Genomic DNA, 19,381 nt, shown 5'->3' with positions numbered 1-19,381 from the left:
TCCTCCTCCTCCGCCTCCGTGTCAATAATGAGGTGATCTGTGTGTAAAAGATAACAAGAATTGTAAAATAAAAAAATGACAGTAATACTGTAGAAAACTAGTGTGTCTGTAACAAAAATAATGATTACCACTTCCGGAGCTCTGCTGGTCATGTGGGGGCTCCTGCTTGGGTGGGGCACGTGCTGCTGTGGAAAAATAACACTGTAACATAAGATACTGCACAGTACAATGAAATACAGTACAGTAAATAATGGATAATAATAATAATGGGTCTCCCACCCAATTCGAGACATCAGCACCGCCATTTTCAGGGGTGTGTGGAATCCAGCACCAGGATCTTGACCCCTGTGATCCCAAGTCATGAAAGTCGCAACATAATTTTTTTACACAATACCATTGGGAAGCGAGGCAAAAATTGGAGAGCAGTGTGCTTACCGGATGAGATGGGGCCTGGTGGCGCTTCCTCCTCCTGCGGGTGGGCAGGTGGTGGTGGTGGTGGTGGTACAGTGGGAAAAAAAATAACAGTACTGTAAGTGAAGCTGTCAATTTGTAACATGTACTGTACAGTATCCAGGACATATGTACAGTAGTGTAATGATGACAGTGTAATTGCACAATACCATTGGGAAGCAAAGCAGTAATCAGAGAGTAGTGTGCTTACCGGCTGCACTGGTGCCTGGCTGCGCCTCCTCCGGGCCATGTGTCGGGTGCAGGCGGGTAGGTGGTGGTGGTGGCGGTAATTTGGGAAAATTTGTCATACGAGCGTATTAAAACATGGTGAATGCCACTAATACAATTAGAAATCCTTAGCACCCCTAGTGGGGAGACAGCAGCACAGAGTATATCAGCGGACAGCATAACTCCAGACTGCCTGGACCTATTTACAACACACTCGGTACACATATGACTTACAGGCTGGGAACAAATACTGTGGGGGTAAGACACCCCTAGGGGTGGGCAAGCGGCACAGACTACAGTATATCAGGACATGCATGATACAGTATGTCAGTGATAACAGGGCTGCATGTGACACGGACAGTGACAAGATGTGAGAAGGGGAATGCAGGTAGAACAAACCCACACACTGAGAGTTATATACTGTAAGTAAAGTAGCATGGTCCCCCTGCAGCACAGAGTATATCAGGAGATAGATAATGTGCTGCGCTATATAAGAAACTATAAAAAAAAAGATAATTTCACAGGAGCACCGACATGATGTGAGGAGGGGAATGGAGGCAGAAGGAAGTCACAGACTGAGAGTTATATAGTGGGAGGAGCAGGGTCCCCAGCAGCACAGACTATATCAGGAGATGAGTGATGTCAGTGAGGACAGGGCTGTATGTGACAGGGGCAGTGGCATGATGTGAGGAGGGGAATGGAGGCAGAATGAAGTCACAGACTGAGAGTTATATAGTGGGAGGAGCAGGGTCCCCAGCAGCACAGAGTATATCAGGAGATGAATGATGTCAGTGAGGACAGGGCTGCATGTGACAGGGGCAGTGGCATGATGTGAGGAGTAGAATGGAGGCAGAAGGAAGTCACAGACTGAGAGTTATATAGCGGGAGGAGTAGGGTCCCCAACAGCACAGAGTATATCAGGAGATTAGTGATGTGTCAGTGATGACAGGGCTGCATGTGACAGTAGCAGTGACATGGGCCCTCATTCCAAGTTGTTCGCAGCAGTTCATCACATTGCAAACGGCAAAAAAACGCTAACTGCGCATGCGCGAATGCTGAAGTGTGCGTGCGCAAAGGGAGCGATATGACGCTTGTGCAAACTTACTAACTGAAATCCTGCACGTACTACACCACCGAAAACAGGGAGTGACAGAGGCGTGACAGAGGCTCGGCTTCGCTATCTAACGAAATGGGCGTGAAAGTGGGCGGCTAGTGTGGGAGTATGCAACCAGCAGTAGGCGTGTTTTTTGCAGAAATGCGTATCCGATGTTAAAATGTACACAACAAATGTTTGCTATCTTGTCGCAGCCGAGGAGTAAGTCTGCAGCTACTCTGCAGTTGTGAAGTACTGTTACAAGTGTGTCTGGTCTAATTATCAATTAATTGGTAAATGAATTCACCTGTTCAGCAATTACTTGCCAAACACTGCAGTTACAAACGACTCCAAACAGCTATTGTCTGGCCACATAACATTTTTAGTGTTAGCACCTATAAATCTGACACGCTAACAAATCATTCCCTTTTTGTTTTAATTGTAATAGAACCTTTGCTGTTAAATGCTTGTTGTAATTATTTATTTTATACTATCAAATGTAATCAAGTGTGAATAAACCAACTTATAAACTACATCAGCTAAATCATCTCGACATACACATATTCCTTTGGACATACCAAATAACATGAACAACATAATGCAGCCTACACTTAATGTTACTTAAGACAATTTATTGTATATTTTTTGGTAATATGTGTCCATATCTAATATTATGCCATGTTGCCCCTAGTAACCCAAGAACCTTTTTTTGTCTATTTCATTTATATGCCCAGTTAAGTGTTGTGCAAGGCATACATGTTTTAAAATATATTATGCAATGTTTGTATGAATTTTTTGATTGTTCCCTTGTACCACAAATGTCTATATGCCATGTTAAATTTTACAGGGCACAATTTTCAATAGTGCATAACCTTTAATAAAACACAAAAACAATTTTGATATCATTTTTTTTTTACTTAAAAAAATATATGAAAGCAGAAACACAACATGGCTACAGATGAGCATCACATACAAAGATGGACATAGCAACAAGCAGATGCCAGGGCTAAAATTCACATAGCAGAACCCAGTACTATGGTAACACCATCTTCTGACAAAATATGATGTTCAATATTTTCAAAGTATATGTAGTGAACCCCCAGCCAGACAAAACTTTTAGGGGAACTGAGGTCGATTCTGGAACCAACACACAAACACAACCATACACAGCACGCTAGGAAGAGGAAGATGGCTCAGGTGTATGCGAAAATAACACAGGCTACAATTCTAAAAAAAAATATATACCCTTTCACTTTGAGGGAGTTGTACATTCTGGCCACACAAGCCACAATAAAAAAAAACAAAAAAACATCGAGGGAACATGTAAAACATGGGTGCTGCCCATCTGGAGAGACATCACTTTCTCTTCTTTTTACCCGCCTGATGTAGTTCTTCACGGCTCGGTCTGCGAAGCGACCTTCGAGGGCCCTGCCCAGTGGGATGTTCTTCCTGGGCAGAGGGAGGGAGCAGATGTGGCTGGCTCTCTGCCACTGTGGGCAAGGGAGACAGCGGTGTCCTGGAGCCCTTGCAGAATGGAATTTGCAATGTCTTTGAAGGAGGAGGCGAGTTGCTCTGGGCCCTGCCTGATCTCTGCCAGACCTTGGCAGAGTTGAGCTACACCTTGCTCCACACTGGTTCTGTGCTCAGTGAGCCGGACAGGTATCTGGCTTACCTCCCGGATTATCCTGTCTTTCTTGAAACACATTCAAGCTCTCACCACACCTTGCAATTTGAGACAGGATGTCCGGGATAGCAGAGGGTTGGGTGGGGGGGCCAGTTGGAATCTGGACAGATGGAATTTGTGGTCCCACAGTGCCAGAGACACTAGGTCCCCCCACCTCAGCCTCAGCCACATAACCCTCCTCTGACTCTACCTGCTCACCCACCTGTGCTGTGTTATGTTCAAAGCAAATAGAAGAATGAGTGGAAAAAGAGTAGAAAAAAACAACATGAGACTTTTTGAACCACTAAATTCGTGCTTTAGGAAAATGTGTGTAAACTTACCTGGCAAGTCATGTGCCATCAGTATTTCAGGCAGGTCCGTGTCCATATGACACACCCCAACCCCCTCCTCATAACTCACACAGTCCATCGCCATCTCCTCAAGATCTGTGTACTCCACAGTGGCAGCAGACCTCTTGCCCTTCAGGCGGGATTTGAAGTTGGCCCAACTACATATGTGAAGAAAATTAGGGTCAAGGTACAGAAAAGTTAAGAATACCTGCTTTAATTGATAGTACACATATTATGTATTTGGTTGCTGTAGGCAACATCACATATAGCTAAGTTTTTAATTATACTTGCCACAGAAAATGGTGTGTCAATATACACTTACCGTCTTCTAACTTCCTGTGATGTGCGGGCTATTGAGCCGACTTCATTAACAGAATCAGTGATGTCCCTCCAGATTCGCTCTTTCGATGCAGCACCCATGTTTTTGGGTCCTCGATGAATTTTTGCCATGGCCTGTGTGACCAAAACACGTAACTCCCTCTTAGTGAAGGCCGGCTGCCTTTTTTTTTTTTGGGATGCAACCTGTGAGCTATCGTCCTGTCCCTCCTCACCATCTTCCTCTTCACTAGCTGCTTGTATAGTTTGTGTTTGAGATGGTATTCCAGAATCTCCCTCAGTTTCCCCAGTATCTAGGTCTGGCAGGGGATTCACTCCTTACTCCTGGGTATCAGAAGATGGAATTTGTACAGTACTGGGTCCAGCTGATTCTACATCCGCACTTGCAGCTTCAAAAATCTGCCTCCGCAGCGCTAGGCGCCTATGTGTCAAAGCGGACATCTGCTGCTGCACCCGGTCCATCTCTGCTGCCATCTGCTCACGAGTAGCCATGTTGCTGGTGGCATGTGTGTTTGCACAGGTGTCTAGCGATTTATAGCTGCGTGTGGTTTCCAGTGCGGTAATTTGCACAGGTGGCAATTATGCTAATACTTCCAGTAATTGTTGTTCAGCCTATTTAAAAGCCTGGATTGCAGCCTGTGTGTGGGTGTATGATGCCAAATGGTGTTTGGTCGTTTTTTCTGCAAGGTGGTCGTGTTTGTTCACACATTTCTGAGTGAGTTTTTATTGCTGTATATTGCAGAAAAATGTGCGTTTGTTTGCTTGCAAATGTTTTACTGTTGTGTTGCGGAGTGCTTATTTTAGGAACATTTTAAATTTTTATTAGAAATACATTAGGATAGTAACAAACCAAGTATGTATGGGTGTGCAATGGTCCTTTGTAGTGGTTTAAACAGGGTATTAGTAGTTTGGTGGTTAATGTTTTTGCCTAGAAATTTAATATCATGTACTATCAAATATTTTTGTTACCTGTAATTTACAGTGTGTCCGTTCTATTGTTGAGACTGGATATTTGATTTCTTATACTCCATTTCTGTCTCTTGTAGGTGTCTCTTTATAGTTTATTTTTTCAAACTTCTTTGTGAGCCAAAGTAGGACTCATCCCAAGTAGCTTATTATTTTCTGGAGCAGGTAAGTTGCCTGTTCCTGGATGTCTTGGTGTGTGTTTGCTGCAAGTGTGTATGTGATTTCTTATACTCTATTTCTCTCTCTTGTAGGTGTCTCTTTATAGTTTCTTTTTTCAAACCTCTTTGTGAGCCAAAGTAGGACTCATCCCAAGTAGCTTATTATTTTCTGGAGCAGGTAAGTTGCCTGTCCCTGGGTGTCATGGTGTGTGTTTGCTGCAAGTGTGTATGTGATTTCTTATACTCTATTTCTCTCTCTTGTAGGTGTCACTTTATAGTTTATTTTTCAAACCTCTTTGTGAGCCAAAGTAGGACTCATCCCAAGTAGCTTATTATTTTCTGGAGCAAGTAAGTTGCCTGTCCCTGGGTGTCCTGGTGTGTGTTTGCTGCAAGTGTGTTTGTGATTTCTTATACTCCATTTCTCTCTCTTGTCGGTAGGATTTTTAAAAAAAGTTTTACAAAGCATTTACTTTTGACAAAGTAGTCCAGATGTTTACTCTATTTGCTACTAAAGGAGCGCATTTTTTATTTTTATTTTTTATTTTTTTATGTTTGTTGTATTCCTGATTTTTTAACACTAAAATAGTACATACTTAGTATTTGTAACATATATTGTTGCAGTAATTATATGGGTCTGTTTTAAATCTCAAAAAAAGTGTGATTTGTGATTTAAGCCTATGTTGTAGCTTATTTGATAAAAAATAATTACTGTTTATTTTTCATTTATGTGTTTTGGACCCGGATTTTCCTCTTGAAGAAATGGAGTACGCTCCTGCAGTAAGTGAACACCCATACACTTGTACTTAGATTTTGTTTTACAATGTGTTTGTTAATTGTTTGGGGTTTATAATGATTCTTACCTTCATTTTAAGTTGGTGATGTCCATTCATGTGGCAGCTGAAGCCCTCCCCCCACAACCCACAGATCCAACAAGCTACTCATCCTCCAAGGCAACGGAGGCGTGCTAGGCCACCAATTTTCCGTACCCGTGTCTTCCTTTTTGGGATGCCTGATGATGTAGTGTTGCGTAGATACAGACTGCCACCTCATCTAATCCTAGACACTCTCTCCATAATAGAGAGTGATCTTGAACAATCCATTAGGTATCCTACAGCAATACCAGCATTGACACAATTCCTTGCTGTGTTACATTTTGTGTCCACTGGTTCCTATCAGCATGTGGTCGGAGATCTGGTTGGCATGTCACAGGGCCAGTTCAGTAAGGTCCTGCGGCGTGTCAGCCATGCTTTCCTAAAGAGAGTCAAACAATTTATAGCAATGCCTTTGGATGTTGGTGCCCTGGATGTGGGGAAGCGGCAATTTCAGGAAGGTGGTAGTCGCTTCCCACACGTTATTGGGGTTGTGGATGGAACATATGTAGCTATTGTTGCACCAAGACATAATGAAGAAATTTATAGAAACAGGAAACTGTTTCATTCTCTGAATGTAATGGTTGTTTGTGGGCCATCCCTCCAGATCCTGTCCCTGAATGCTAAGTTCCCTGGGAACTCCCATGATGCACATGTTATTAGACAATCAGGGATATGGCAGAGATTAAGTTCGATGGAAGGCCAAGACATGTGGTTATTGGGTGATTTTTTTTTAAATGGAACAGTCATATTTTTGGTATGAGTTTTTTTTTTACAATTATACTTTTGCTATTTTCATCTTATCAAACAGGAGACCGTGGATATCCTTGCACCCCCTGGCTCATGACTCCTTACAGTAAACCCAGGCCAGGACCACAGACGGCATTTAACTCCACGCTTACTGCCACTAGACAGCTGGTGGAGCGCACGATTGGTGTCCTTAAAGGGCGTTTTCGTGTGCTCCACCGCACTGGTGGCGACATCATGTATTCGCCGGAGATGGTAAGTAAAATTGTGGTCCTGTGCGCTATCCTACATAACATCGCTGTAAGGAGTCGCGTAGAGCTTATTCAAATGGAGGAATTGCCTGATGAGGAGCCAGGGGTTGGGCGGAGATTCGGTGGGGGGAGTGTTTCCCAGTGGGGGAATGAAGTAAGGGCAAGAATTGTTCGTGATTATTTCAGGTAATGTTATCATTCTTTCTTTATTGTGGTTTATCAAAGGTCACTGTATTTTTATCTTTATTTTGGCCTGATGTCATTAAGGTAGCTTGGTAAAGTTCATAGTGTGTTGGTGTTGTTTTGTGAGTCTATATTTTTGTTTTGGATAACAATTAATGTGTAATGTTCTCCTTATCATGTTTTTATTTAATATATTTTTGTGGCCAATTTTACAATTGTGTTTTTTAATAAAAAATATTGTCAATTTTTTTTAATTGTGTTAATGACCTTTGTTTGTATTTTTTGTTTTTAATTTATGTTTGGCTTGTGCATCTGTTTACATTACAAATGATACAACATATGATCCTAAATGACGTAACCTTTATGACTTTGTGTAGCTGATTGATTCTGCAAAATGTGGTGAGTAAACAGATTTGTATTATAAACATTTTTTTTGTGTTTATTTGTTGTGTTTGGTGTCTTTCTCTCTCTCTCTCTCTCTCTCTCTCTCTCACTTTCTCTCTGTCTCTCTGTCTCTCTCTCTCTCTATATATATATATGTCTATCTATCTATCTATATCTCTGTCTCTCTCTCTATATATATATATATATAATGTGTTTTTTTCTACAAGTTAAATATATATATAATGATTATTTAGCAAACATTACACATATATATATATATATATATATATATAATTTTGACAACAAATATATAATATATATATATATATATATATATATATATATATATAGACACAGGGAGAGAGAGAGAGAGACGCATATGTTTATGATTACCAAACACAAATAAACAGGTATATGTGTGTATATATGTTTATATATAACTCTATAGAGACATATTTCTAAACCTACTTTGTTTTTTTAATTAAATTTGTACATACAAATCTACAATGCTAGAATCTACAATGCTAGTAAATTCAAATCCTGTGTGTGGACCCCAAATTTGCACAAATTAGTGTGTGTGTGTATGTGAGTGTGTGAGTGTGATTGTGAGTGAGTTTGTGTGTGAAAGTTGTATTTAGTATAATATTTTTATACATTTACACTAACTTTTCGCAGGTGAGAATTACCGCTGATGCAAAATGTACACACTGTCATGAACATTAATGTACACATATCAATAAAATTTAATACAGATGACACCATAAAATTTCAACCAATTAAAAAGAACCCCAAACACTATAAATACATGCCCATGTATGGAAAACGCCATTGGTACCATGCGCGCAGCTGCCTTCTCACGCCGGGAGCTGCGCGTGCTCAGGGCCGGATCAAGGCTCCAGGGGGCCCGGGGTACTTTAGACAAGGGGGGCCCCTGAGGGCTAAATATAGTGTATATACTGTAGGACGGGGAGGTTCCTTACAAATATATATATATAACATATGTATGTAACATATGTAACAAAAAATACTCTACCCAAATGTACTGGATCATATAAATGTGGACATTGCAACATTTGCAAGTACCTCAATCCCAACAGGAAAACCTTTAGTACTACAGATGGCACCCAGGAGTTCAAAATTAAGAAATTTATGAACTGTAACATCACATCAGTTATTTACCTAATTGAATGTACATGCCATAAGAAATATGTGGGCAAGACAAAAAGACCCCTCAAAATCAGGATACAAGAGCACGTCAGAAGTATTAAAAATAAACTGGAGACTCATCTGCTCTATAGACATTTTAAAATGGAACATAACTCCAACCCAGAAGAGATGTCCTTCAAAGCCATTGAACATGTGACCAGTGGTGACAGGGGAGGAGACCTGTCCAAGAAGCTTTCCCAAAGAGAAATGTTCTGGATTTTTCAACTAAAAACCATACACCCCCTGGGCTTCAACGAGGGATATGAAATCGCACCTTTTCTCTGACAGAAGCTCAGATATATATGGATTTGTATATTTATTTATTACTCCTCGGCACCTTGCACCTTAATAATTGTAGAATGTCAATTATTCCTAATAAAAACCTGTTACTGTGTGAATAAGTCATTCCGCCAATGAATACAGTCACACCGCACTGGCACACGCCCAATCTCGCCCGATCTTGGAAGCTAAGCAGTGTTGGGCCCAATCAGTACCAAGTGGGGAACCACTCGGGAAGATTGGGTACTGTATAAGGGTAGACCAGTAGACTCGTAACGGTAAAACTAAAGGGAATATTGACACACAGTAAATTCTCTTCCTGCACAGATATTATACATTATATATTACTTAATATGTTAGTTGTGCATGGTTTAGTTGCACATATATACATAACTAATTTTTTTATCGCATTCACAAAAACGATTGATATATTGTCTATCCTGAGCATCATGTCACGTACCTCCTCTGCTCCCTCCCCATACCTCTCACCTCAATCCAGCACCTATGTAGCTAACAATTAAGGTTCACTATTCCTAAACTGGAAATTATAAACACATTCTCACTTCATAATTTCCCCAATCCTTCTTAAAAATCCCCTGATTTTGCACAAGGATTACATAGTATCTTCCTTGCACATCTATTCTTTTATTAATAATATGTAAATACCATGTCTAAATAATATAATCTGTTCATGTGCATAAGAATTTTGGGAGTATTATATACTCTATGTATTCAATCTAGTTGCATTAATAATAGTGTTCCTAAAGCAAATTAAACTCCTAAACACGCTTATTACAATAATAGTAAACTAACTTTTACATTTGTTCTATTTATTTGAGCTGCTCCTGCTCCTTAATATAAGGATATGTCCGTGTTCCATGGGCTCCTTAAAGATGGCCGCCGCGTGTGTTGAAAGTATATCTGAAACCAATCCAAAGATGGCCGCCGCAACTCTATGTATTCTGTCCTGTTAAAGATCTCCATTAGAAGATGTAATGCACCCGCCCATCCGGAAGAAGGGCAGAATGACTCATACGCCCAACCGGAAGATGGGCAAGGCAGTGACACCGCAGACACACTTCCGGAAGTCGCGCGTACTGCGCATGCGCAGTAGAAGATTATGGACACAGGAAGTGGGGCGGAAATGACGCGAAAAGTGTCCGGAATTGATCATTTATGTTTTTAGATGTTTTCTTCATATACCTACCTCGTTTTAGTTAGAGTAAACTATATTTGGACTCACTATTAGTAGCCCAATCTCCTATATACATTGATGTTAAATTTGTGGAATAACAATGAATGTGAATGCTAACAGGAAGTGATGTCATAGTCACTTGTCCTTAATCATAGCTGCTATAAATAAGAGTGTTCGCATGCTAGTCCCTCACCCCTTGATGAAGTCTGAAGGACGAAACGCATTGGGTGTACCTCTACTGACTCTCCATTTCTACAGATAAGCACTACTTTCTTATCTTTGAAATATTTATTAACATTTTTATATATTTTTTTCTATTAATTTTTATTCTGGGTTCTAGCTAAATTATACATTTTTTATTCAGTCATTTCTCGAATTTTTGTATTTTTTAAGCTTTTACTCTCCATACAATTTTTACCCCACATCATGTTTTAAATTGTATAAATAAATATTATGTTTTTTATATTAACCGTATCCTGTAATATTCTTCTTTTTATATCAATATATTAGACACTGCTAGTCGCAGATACCCCTATCCCTCCTTTTTTTCCATATATATATATATATAAAAGATAGATAAAAGTGTGAGCAGAAAGCTGTTGGAGGCCGCAACAAGGGATAGCATATATTATTAAATAGAAAATTAGCATACATACACACAACACACACATAGCATACATAAATACAAACAGCATACATACATACATACATAGCACACACACACACACACAGCATGCATACACACACTACACACCAACAACATATATATAGACACACCACACACACACCAACAAAACACGCACACACACACACACACACACACACACACACACACACACACACCACTAACCAACTGAACAGAGGAGAGGAGGAGATTCTGCCGGAGTCCATGTGAGTTAAACACAGGAGCTGCTGCTGCTGCTGCACATGCTCAGCAGCTCCCTCCTCTGTGTGTTAGAGAGGCTAGAGAGCTCAGCTGATCAGAGGCAGAGCTCAGCGAGGAGCAACCGTGCACTTCATTCACGGCAGTTCGTTAGTGCCTGTGGGTGGCCCCGCCGGGTGCAGAGACGGAGACAAGGCTGTCTCCGTCTCTGAAACACAAAATTTGGCTGCAGGGGGGACAGTTTGCACCACTGCCACCAATGAATGAACTTCCTAAAATAAAAAAAACTACCAGTACTTGACGGCAGACACGGGGGGGGCCTTAAATATGGGGGGCCCAGGGTAATGTGTCCCCTGGGCTCCCCCCTTAATCCGGCTCTGCGCGTGCTTGTCGCTGTGATGGACCACAGCGTAGGCCGCGCAGGGCCCGTAATCCCTAACAGGGTTAAGCACGAGGCCTACGCGGAGGTCTGCCGCATACTGCGGAGAAACATCCGCAGTCGCCGCAGTATAATTCAACTGCAGAGGCGGTGGAGCGACCTCCGCCGTCGCACGCCGGAGCTGTTGGCGGAGCTACGCCAACAAATATGCATACGGCGTAGACGCAGTAAGTTGTACACTACATACAATTTGTTTACACTGAGATTATTTGCTGCACTTTTAATTTGTATATACATCACTTTTTGACTAAGAGGACCTATACTTATACATTTAGCAGACTGGGTAATGACACTATTGTAGCAAAATCCTTACACAAGCTTCAACATTGTGTGTGCTTATGGTTTGCAGTACTGAGTGTGTAGCAAAGTGCTTGTGATACTGTTAATGTCGTTGTACTGAGTTGGTACACATGCTAGCGGCTGTACCAAATAACTTTATATGTGTATTTAACATGGTCAATATCAATGTTTTTGAAACATGATGTTTTGTAAACAATAAAAAAAAACTAATTATTACATATGTCATTCTAGGGCAAGCACAACTGCGAGCAGTGGCTGGCAGAAGAGGTTAAATTACATATCAAGACACTTCTCCGCCAACCTCCCCTTCTGTGGCCCACTCCTCCTCTCTGGCCCACTCCCCCTCTCCGTCCCACTCCCCCTCTCCATCCCACTCCCCCTCTCCGACCCACACCACTTCTCCGGCCACCTCCCCCTCTCCGGCCCACTCCCCCTCTCCGGCCACCTCCCCCTCTCCGGCCCACTCCCCATCTCCTTCACAATCCCCCTCTCTTTCCCAAATCCCCTCTCCGGCCCAAACCCACTCTCTTTCCCAATCCCCCTCTCCGGCCCATACCCCCTCTCCGGCCCAAACCCCCTCTCTGGCCCAAACCCCCTCTCCAGCCCAATTCCACTCTCCTGCCCAATCCCACTCTCCGACCCAATACCCCTACTTTTCCCAATTCCCCTCTCTGCCCCCCTCCCCATCTGTGTCCCAAACCACCTCTCCACCACCCTCACCCTATCTTTCTCAACCACCGTCTGTAAGGTCCTCCCCCTTCCATCCTCTTTCCCAAATGGACCCTCCTTCCTCCATCCTGACTCCTTCCCCCATCAAGCCACCATCCCCCATGCAGCCAACCTCACCCATCCAGTCTCCATCCCCCAGCCAAACACCTTCGCCCCCATCAGAATGGGCAGCAGAGGCCCCGGATCCACTTGAGGGAGGTGGGCAAGTGGCAGAGGAAAGTAAGTTCACACACATTGTTTTAAATTGTAAAATAGTATGTAACGACACATTCAAATAAATGCAGTGTTGTACTGTGGCCAATATTTTGTCAAGGTTAAATGCTTATGTTGACAGGTTTGCCTGCACAACACGGTTTGTATGTGAAACATTATATGGCAAACATTTAGACCTGAGTGGAACTTTTTGTATGGTTTCAATTTTACAATAGTGCCTGGTTAATGCAATATTTGCACATTAAAGTCGCAGGAGTTAATTTGTTAGGCAGGCTAAGAACACAGTTATTTGTGTTGTGAAAGTTACACTCCTACTATTTAGGCATTTGACTTTTTTTAAAGCTTAGACCTTATGTTGTAAGGAAGCCTTTCATGGGGGTGGCCATGCTAGGATATGTGGGCCTTCTGAAGATGTGGATATACAGTGTGATGATGCTGGACCCAAAAAAAACAAGAAAATACTGCTTCACTCCAGATGTGAATGAATCCCTGCATGAGACGACATTTACTAAGATGGTATTACTATTTAAGTTGTGATGTTGCCCATAGCAACCAAGCAGAGCATACTTTTAATTAATTTGGCACCTTCTACAAGATAATATGTTTAATTTGATTGGTTGCTATGGGTAACGTCCCATCTAAAATCTAACTCCAATATTACTGTATGTACCCCATGGTGTCGTACACTTTGTAGTTTTACTAAAAAAAACTTTGCTGAGCAGGCTTGTGTGTTGTTGTGCTAATGTTTTCACATTAAAACATCCATTATGTAGTTACTTGGACATTAAAGCAGGCCTGCACAAACTGCGCTCCTCCAGCTGTTGAGAAAATAGACATCCCAGCATGGCCAGACACAGCTTCTGCATTCTCTGACAGCACAACTGGGTTAAGGCATGCTGGTATATGTATTTTCAAGACAGGTGGAGGGCCGCAGTTTGGACATGCCTGCGTTAAAGTGTGCTTTGTGGCTTGTTTGTATAATCGGTAATGTGAGTAAGTTAGTAATGTTTATTTAGTATCTTAGGAGGTCATTCCAAATTGTTCGCTCGCAAGGCGATTTTAGCAGAGTTGCTCACGCTAAGCCACCGCCTACTGGGAGTGAATCTTAGCATCTTATATATTATTTTAATCACACCACTTACATAGCACTTCTGTGCTTCTTATTAACCCCTATTAATTTTCACCTGTGTGCTGACCTGGGGTGGCCGACCTGTGCCGACATTGTGGGGTCCTGCACCCCAGGCCCATACCTAGTATTAGGGACCCCCAGTGACGGAGAAGCCTTGTCGATCGGCCTGGGGGCTTAACCCTATATCTGCAGATATACGCAACTAAGATCTCCGTATTATCTGACTATTATTATATAGTAATATTATTCACTCGGTGTGCATTAGGGAACACAGTTTTTTTCCTACACAGAATTACCCCTCCCCTTTTAGCACCTGAGTGACATTACAATCTGATTGAGCAGCTTTCCACCTTGTGTCTGGCTAATATGTGCCAGCAACTGCTTTCTTTGGTTGTAAATGTAGAATTACTACAAAAATATGTTTAAACAAAAAAAATATTTATGAAAAAAACAAAAAAAAAAAACAGTTATGTTTAAAAAATTTATATATATTTTTTTTATTCAAGTTAATCGGGTGTTGTGTTTATTTATGCAATAAAGGAACTGCAGATTGGCTAGCATAAATTGTTTAGCTTATACATTTCAGACATATCACTTAAGAATGTGTTTGTAAAACTAAAACAGGGAAAAAAAAACAAAGTTAGGAGCTTATTGATTAAAAACACATGTTAACACATTTAGTCACACACTACACCTGTACACTAAAACAAACTAAAAAAACAATTACCACATCTATATTTTAAATATTTTTTTTTTTAATGTGGATGGCCAATTATGCATACAAAGTGTTCTTCTGATATTATTTGAAGACTTAATTGGTCATGACCATTAACAATCATTACACTAATTGGATTCCTAATTGAGGAAGGCTTGTGGAGCCTTATTTAACTTAAAATTAAAAAAAAAACCCATTGCTGTGCGTTTTTTTGCAAAAGCGTGTGCAATTTTAAGAAGAATGGAGGTCATTCCGAGTTGTTCGCTCGCAAGGCGATTTTAGCAGAGTTGCTCACGCTAAGCCACCGCCTACTGGGAGTGAATCTTAGCATCTTAAAATTGCGAACGTAGTAATCGCAATATTGCGATTACACACCTCGTAGCAGTTTCTGAGTAGCTTTAGACTTACTCGGCATCTGCGATCAGTTCAGTGCTTGTCGTTCCTGGTTTGACGTCACAAACACACCCAGCGTTCGCCCAGACACTCCTCCGTTTCTCCGGCCACTCCTGCGTTTTTTCCGGAAACGGTAGCGTTTTTTCCCACACGCCCATAAAACGGCCTGTTTCCGCCCAGTAACACCCATTTCCTGTCAATCACATTACGATCGCCAGACCGATGAAAAAGCCGTGAGTAAAATTACTAAGTGCATAGCAAATTTACTTGGCGCAGTCGCAGTGCGGACATTGCGCATGCGCATTAAGCAGAAAATCGCTGCGATGCGAAGATTTTTACCGAGCGAACAACTCGGAATGAGGGCCAATGTGTAAATCTACGAGAAGTTAGTATTTTTACGATGAGGTTTGTGGTAATGCGATGCATTAGTGTGATGTCATTTGGCATACGCCTACTTTGTGTAATACTGCGTACGAAATAGCAAAAATACGTTGGGGGCGGATATTCGCTATTGTGCAACATTGCGAATATGTTGTGCGAACGAAAACAATAGCGATCAACTCGGAATCACCCCCATGATGTGAGGAGGGGAATGGAGGCAGAAAGAAGCCACAGACTGAGATTTGTATAGTGGGAAGAGCGAGGGGACCAAAAAGGGGTCCGGCCACTACACAATCTGCATCAGAGAAGCAAGATACAGTATGCCTAAAGTATACAGTATACTAGATCACCAACAAACATAAATTAACAAACAACTATCACTGTAATTTACCATCCTCATCCCGTAGCGAAACACGGTTATTCCGCTATCTACAATGTTATTTATACTGTGTGTTTAATATTTATATTTATTTTTGTAAACAGACATTCTTAACATCACGGGCCACCGGATCTCAGAGGAAGTGTCCCACCCTCCCTCCCATCCGGATTGCAGTGAGTTATCTGTGCTGGTCAGGACAGGGGGGTGGGTCTGTATAAATCACTATGTACACTACTGTATTTGACAATACTTACCAGCTTGGCGGCGCCTGTCCCGCCTTCTGTGCCGTCGTGCTACCAGCCCTGTAAAACTATATAGGCAGTATAATGGCAGCATACTGTACAGCCAATGAAATTAAACATTGACAGCATCTTTATGACATCACAATCAATGGAATTGTTCATTCTAGTTCCCTGCACCTAATTACTCAGGAGGGCATAGTGTACTGTACTGTCTTCAAAACTTAAGGGGCACATTTCTAAATGTGACATACAGTAAACTTACAGTATCGCTACAGTACAGTAGGTCCAGGGTATTAGACAGAGCACTACCTTTATAGACATTGTGACACACATTAGCATTGCCCTTATAAAAATTATGACACATCAACATGCGGCCCTCCCACCCTTAACCATCTCAGTACTGTTCATTACAGTATAAATTGATTTCATGACAGATGATGCAGCACTCACCTGAATTCATCTTATTCACGTCACGTCACAGTAGTGCAGTTTATTCACGTCACAGTACTGTCCTTGATTCACGTTGTGTCACACAGTAGAGCACCTTATTCACGTTACTGTACTGTACGTCACAGTAGTGCAGTAGTATATCCACATTACGTCACAAAGTAGAGATCTGCCACAGTCATGAACCTTATAACATATTATGCAAGAGTAATGCACGTCAGAACACATTAGGCCACTGTAAAGTCCCTTAGAATAATTTCTGCCACAGTAACGTCCCTTAGGATACTGTACTATCTGAAACACAAATCTCCCTTACAACAAAAAAATATTGATTGGCACTGTCACGTTTGAATACAGAAAGGAGGATCACAAATTATATGTGATCTAAGGTGTGGTGATTACCTGAAGGGATAATCACCAATAATGTTTTCAAGTAACTGTATATATATTTTATTTTGTATTATTTCAGCCTAGATGTAACAAAATGGATGACATGCAATATCCTGCATTTGACCCCAATAGGCCAGGCTGGGAGAGATCTGCAGACCATAAAGTTTGAGATGACATGTGCAAGGACCAGACCAGAGGTTATAAATACTGATAAGAGGGAGATGGCCAGATCAATTATCTGATGGAAGTAAAAGACGTCCACATGTTTAGATAACGGAGCTGAAATTTCCTGGCTAGTCATAAAGCTGTCCAGGGGTGATAAGGTGCAGATCCTCCCAGACCTCACTCTTTGAAAGAGATTTCAATGCCTTTGGGCTACACCCTCTCCCCTTCTCCTGTGCTTCTTTCTAAGCGCCAATTATGTAAAACCTGGTGTAGGTGTTTTGTCCAGCAGGAAAGTGGTTAAAAATCCCAAGGCAGGGGGCCTGATGAAGCTGGAGACTATATCTGTCCCACTCATGAAAATAGAGGTTGTGATATCTTGGGGACAGCTAGTATGCTGGAGGTGACCTGAGTTATTCTGTGAAGCCCCCACAACAGAATTACTTAAAACTTGTTTGCGTAAGTGTATAGGGTTTCTGTAAGTTTCTATTTCCTTTTCATTTATTGAGATTGCTGTATTCTGTGTGTGTTTTTAAAATATTCTTAATAATCTTTGTAACCTTTTTGTAACCAAAGCTCTGAAGCATTCTTGAAATTAAAATCCTAATTTTAGTTGTGATTTCTGTTGTTCTTATGAACTGAACGCCTGTGTGGCTCACGTCTATCTATTTTTCTAAGTATTGCAGTGTGTGTGTGTGTGACAGGTAAAGCTAAAGACGCCTGTAACGTCCGTAATACGTTGAAAGTCTTTGCTGGTGGCAGCTGAAAGTATTTAAGTAATCCCGTGTGTCAAAAGTGACCCCGTACATCGCATGTGGCAGTTCTCAAATTGGCGTATTTGTGGAATTGGCCGGCAGCATCGTCACAAAGTGGTGGCAAGCGGTGGGATGATAATTGTTTGTTTTTATCTAAGAACTTAAGTGAAAGTGGTAATAATTCCGTGAGTGGAACATCCACTTCACCAGAATCAGAACTCAGAGCTGTATTATAATTTTAAAATCCACACAGTGAGTGGCAATCTCTGTTCCCCTCCCCATCTCTTGTTTTTCTTTTCTATTATTTTATTTTGGCGAAAATGAGATCAAAGATGACTAAGTCTAAGCATCTGATGAAGGATGATGGCAAATTTGTGTGTGGGAATGATGCATCGCCCTGTGCTGCCGAGACAGTAGGGGATGTATTGCGCACTGGACTGTTACGTACTGCGGGTAGTAATGGTGCCATGCTGATTTCTGATGTGGACTCTGTTATTGATGCGAGGTCTGTGCCTATGGCCTTGGATGAATATTCGCTGACTGATATCAAGTATGGGAAAGATACAGAGCATCATGATGGCTGCAAACCTGTGCGTGGGAATGATGCATTGGCCTTTGCTGCTGAGACAGTAGGAGATTTATTGCGTGCTGGACTATTACGTACTGCGGGTAGTAATAGTGCGATGCTGGATTCTGATGTGGACTCTGTTATCGATGTGAGGCCTGCTGTGGCTGCCTCAAATGTGGATCATCCCCCCGTTCCTGGAAACTGTCGGAGCTGCGTGCTGGACAGGGAAAAATTGTTCCAGTGCACGAGAGGAGAGAGAGATAGGGCCTGCCAGTGCTGCACAGCTGGTGCAGAGGGAGAGTTCTATGGCAGAAACGAGTTCTGCAAACCGAGTAGCTAAGAGAGAATGTGAGCTACAAATTGCATCACGACAAGAAAGTGATTGCTCGCGATACCATGAGACCAGGGAGGTCACTGTTAAACCTTGCCTGGATCAAGTCCCTAATATAACTATGTGAACATGGACAGTACTGCAAATACCCAGTGGAGGTCAGGCACCTCTTACAGCTACACTGAAGGTCCTGACCTGGATAAGTATTTACAGAGTGCAATTGCATCTACGAAAAGATACCCAGACTGGGCAACCCTTATGCAGCTGGTGCGACAGTTCCTTGCCGAACGCCAAGCAACTCTGGAACGTGAGGCTGCCAGGGAGATGGTAGAAAATGCCTGGCAACCATCCGAGACAACGTCAGAAGAGAAATGGGGGGATGACCCAACTGAACTGTTTGCCAGGATGAGTACAGATGAGCTAATTAAAGAATGTCTGCTGCATGGTATCCCCTGTTGCAACCCGGGAGATGATCACGCAGCTCACCTATGCACAGAAAGATGAGAGCAACGCCTTCAGCCAGTATAGAATCTCATTTCTGTGGTTAGGACCAGAGATGAATCCTGG

The 19,381-nt window shown here is 41.9% G+C and overlaps 1 pseudogene; it reads left to right on the top strand.

Moving 5' to 3' along the window:
* The first annotated feature begins 9,299 nt into the window (after positions 1 to 9,299).
* On the top strand, positions 9,300 to 9,418 carry LOC134968418 (5S ribosomal RNA; annotated as a pseudogene).
* The last annotated feature ends 9,963 nt before the right edge of the window (positions 9,419 to 19,381 follow it).

The sequence above is a fragment of the Pseudophryne corroboree genome, chromosome 10, assembly GCF_028390025.1.
Source record: "Pseudophryne corroboree isolate aPseCor3 chromosome 10, aPseCor3.hap2, whole genome shotgun sequence".
Classification (NCBI taxonomy): Eukaryota; Metazoa; Chordata; class Amphibia; order Anura; family Myobatrachidae; genus Pseudophryne; species Pseudophryne corroboree.
Note: the sequence above shows the minus strand (reverse complement) of the source record. Positions and strands in the feature narration are given on the sequence as shown.